The sequence below is a fragment of the Nannobrachium achirus genome (assembly GCF_963921795.1).
Source record: "Nannobrachium achirus genome assembly, chromosome: 3".
In the NCBI taxonomy this organism is placed as follows: Eukaryota; Metazoa; Chordata; class Actinopteri; order Myctophiformes; family Myctophidae; genus Nannobrachium; species Nannobrachium achirus.
The window spans coordinates 58,337,156-58,341,736 of NC_137812.1; positions in this window are offsets into that span (position 1 = coordinate 58,337,156).

Genomic DNA, 4,581 nt, shown 5'->3' on the forward strand with positions numbered 1-4,581 from the left:
GGCCATCTCCAGTAAGCACATTCCAAAGGCATACACATCCACTGACTCGTCATACTTCTCTTCATACATTTCAGGTGCCATGAACTCAGGGGTTCCTATAACACTCTTGGCGAAAGATGCCCGCTTGAGTGTGGCCAGTCCGAGATCTCCTATCTTGACAGACCCTGAGGGACCTGTAATGAAGATGTTGTCACACTTGAGATCCCTGTGGATGATAGGAGGAACCCGAGTGTGCAGGAAGTGTAGCCCCTTGAGGATCTGTAGACACCATTTCCGTAGTGGTTTAATCTTCATCGGCTTGAACCATTTCAGATATGTTTTGAGCGTGCCAGAAGTCATGAGTTCAGTGACCAGCACAATGCACTTCTTGCCTTTAGTGGGGTCCTCCCAAGAGTCACAGAAACGGACAATGTTTGGATGCTGCAGTCGTTTCAACATTTCTGCCTCCTCTTTGAACCGGTGTCTGTCTGACTTGGACAACTTATAATCATGCAGCTCGCACCACGCAACCTCCAAGTTCTCCTGAGAGTCCACTCCCTTATAGACAGTCTTGAAGGAACCGCGACCAATTTCTACGTCAAACTTCAGGAAGCGCCCATCTGGCGATGTTCCCACCGCTTTGGTCTTGGCCTCCTCAATGTCTTCCTTAACTTTTCTCTCATGCTCTTTGGCCTCTGCCTCTATCTGTGCCTTAGTAGCATCTTTCTCTTCGTCCTCCCCCTCTCTTTTCTCTCCCTCAAGCTGTACTTTCACCTCATCTGTGCTCTCTTCTGGTCTGGACTGACCCAGAGCTTCTGCAGCTAGACTGGGTGCCGAGTGTGCCTCCACATCTCTGTCACAGATGTTTTGTGCTACAATGGCCTGTTGTTCATTGGTGACCGTGTCCACTATAACTACTTCTTGTCTGTTTACTTGATCACTGATGCCCCTTGCAGAGTCCTCTGTAAGGGGCACACTTGGTTCAATTTGGGGAATGCGAGCTGTGGCAGCAGCCTGTACCGTCCTGGGAGCATCTTTGTGGAAAGGCGAACGTTGGGGCGTGAGGATAGGTTTGTTGCTGGGTAAAGGACGGTCCAAAGCCGTAGCAGTAGAGTCACTGATGACGTTGCGGCGTAAGAAGCGATGTTCTGGATTAGACCGGTTCCTAGGTCGTTTCCCTCCAGGTTGTCCACGCTCCATGGTGTGGTGGCTCCTCTCTTGAGTCTCAATTTCTTGACTCTTTTGTCCCACTTGCTCTTTTCTCTCTCGTGAGTCTGTCTCACTCATGTCTCTTTTTCAGTCTGTTGCCTTTTATCACCCCGTCTCTATCAAGTCTATATTTCCACCTGACTATCCCTACAATACAGTAAAATAAACCCTATATAATGGGCTAACTGAGATCTGGTTGATGTCACACAACACAAACCATTGCCTAACGACACCGATTTGTGCAGGCACATGTACTGAATTTCCCATTGTATGCCCCACGGCTTACTAGCCAGTACAGTGGGAAAGAAATAATATTCCCTTTGTCAGTCTGTGATTACTTGCGCATTGATGTCTGACATCATAGACCACATGAGACTTACATAGTATGTCCATATGGGTATTCCAAGATATGGGATGAATATTGATGACATCATGAATCTCCATATATGGGCATAAAAGGGACAAGGATGGAATGGTTAGCACGGCTCGATTAAAGGCCTGTCCATACTTTGACCGAAACCGCCGTTTTCGGTCAAAAGGTCCTTTTCTACCTTTTCTACTATAAAATTATATCCCTCTGGACTTCTGAAAAGCATTGGACCGAATGAGAGTTCGGAAATTTGCACGTCGGAAAACACAACTCACCGAACATTTCGGTCTAAGTATGGAGAGGCCATTAGGGGCAAGGACTGACAGATAGATAGATTTGCAAGTGTGACTCGCCTCAAGGCAACCACACCTGCAATTTCCAATTGCATCTTTCTAGTTTAAGCTTCCATTAAATCTTGGACATAACTGCACCCATTCCTCTCTTAAATAGGAATAAGGATCAAAACCTAGTTCCATAAAGGGATCCAAATGAGTCAAGACCCACAAATCAATAGCCTAAGGTTTGAATTTATCAATACTCCAACGAGTGCAGTGGAGGTACTATGGCTGCTCCAGGTGGAACTAGCAACTAGTCCCAGCAGAGGGAGAGGGAGTGCCAGCATTTTGAAAGGTTTCTTCTGAAGAAGTGGTGGTGGCCTCAGAATATCATCATAGTTGCTGATGAGGATGATAGACCCGCATGACGTGACTTTGTTTGTATGTGTGGTTATGATCCCCCAGTCGGCTTCAAACTTTACTTGCGCCACGCAGAGGACCAGAGTGAGTGCGGTCATCAGAGCAGTGTTAATTTTGTTGACCAAGTTAAAGTCCTAAGACTAAGTCTAAACCAGTAAGACGCCTAAGGGCGAGGTCGCACCATCTGTCTTGGCCATATATGGATTCTGTTAGAGTGGTTCTCCTAACAGGGCATCTGTGATACAATCCCTTTTATGCCCATATATGGAGTACCCTAACAGAATCCATTTTATTCCCATATATGGAGATCCCTGCTCTGAGTATCTGACATCACTGTGATGTCACCTGTTTAAGCCCATATATGGAGATCCATGCTCTGGGTATCTGACATCACTGTGATGTCACCTGTGATGTCACAGTGATGTGTCAGGGGAACCGCAGTGTCAGATGTTACTCGTTCTGATAGAAAATTGCGACCTACGGTCGCAACAATTGCAGAAGACTAGTCCAAGACTAAGACTAAATGGTGTGTTATTCAAAAGACTAAGACTAAGACTAAATCAGAATTTGCTGGAAAAATTAACACTGCATCAGGACTAATATGCCCATATATGGGCATAAATGAGACAGACGAGTACAAGAGCACTTTGACAATGGGTAAAACGTAGTGGGGCGTGCATTTCCTACTTGCATCACTGAAATTTGGATGACAATGTATTCATTTGCACAAATTAGATTGAAAAAAATAAATAGAACTTACTGAAATACTGTATATCATTTCTATAAATCTACACTACAACATTCAATGATTAATCAAAAATACAGTTTAAGAATTATTTTGGTTTTGCATAATTCAAATGTAATGCTTTCAAAAACTTTAAAGGCGCTATTTTACATAGCTAATTATTGTACGTCAAAAGATGAAGATACAATGAATGTGAGAAAGGAAGCAGAAAATGAAAAACAGTTAAGTTGGACAGTAAAGATATCGGAAATGCAATGTACAAGTCGCATCCACGTCTCTTGCAGGAAATGACAAATCCTCAAGCTAGCAATGCTATGAATGTCTGCTACTGTTATACTGGTGTGCGAGCAAGTATAAATTAGGCCTTATTTTGGCATATGACTGTCACCTGACAAAAACAAACAATATGCCTTTGTCGTCACATGACTTTATTTTGTATTCTTTATTACACGAAAATGCTCAAAAGATAAAGGGATCAAAGTGTTCCCTTAATGTATTTGAGATATGTATGCTCCATGTGCATTGTGCAATATGACTCCATATTTGGGCAAGGTTTCAGCCGGATCCAACAAACATTGAATTTCATTATAAAATCAATCAATACTGTAGTAGTGGAATAATGAATGAATATGTCACTACAACATACAATTTTGGCCCACTCGTTCAAGAAAAGCTGTTGCCGAGCAGTCCAGCAGTTTGCAAGATTAGCCTTGTCCAGACAAACAGGGACAAAATAATAATCTCCCCATTACCTTTGGCGTGGCAGAGATACTGTAATTAGCCATGAGGGACAGGTAACGCATGAGGGTTTGGCTATGGCTTCAATGCTACACTTTTGCAAGCCAACTTTTCCAGAGCATTTACTCACACTACTTGAAGCCTAGCCTGGAATCAGACCAATCCGCCAGTGCAAAATATTTTTGGCCTTGGCGGATTTGGGTCTGGCCCCGCTCAATTGTGAGTCCATTTCCTCGCCCGAAGAGTTGGGTGACCAATCAGGGCCCAGTATTGTTCTGGTCTAACCAATTGTGTCCAGAGACATATTTTTAACCTGCCCCTTGGAAAAAAGAATTCCATGTAGAATACCAGACATTTCATGTTATTGCGAGTAATGACAGAATGACATCACAGAATCATCATCAACCACTGACCTTTTCATTACATGGTTTGAAAACAGCAGTGTTCCTGTAGGAGTTAAAAACAAGCAGAGGGGGTGATTTCTGGATATGAGTCCCCTATATGGGAAAATCCGAGTGCCAAAGTTGCTGTTAGTTAAGGCAACACATAAGAGAAATGCTTCCAATAACATGTAAATGTGTAAAAATCAGCAAAATGTATGAACCAATTTGTTGACCATTGTAAGGAGTACACATCTGCATTGCCTTCAAAACCCCATTATCAGTTCTATTGTTGTAATGTGTTTACCCAGTGTGATACGATGTGCTTAACTTTAGTCTTCTTTGACTTAAACACATTGACCTAGTATTTATGTTAAACCCCATTATCGTATGTGCATACAGTAACACTGCATCAAAGTCCCAAAACAGTAACAAACGTAATAAAATACTACTACATACAGTATA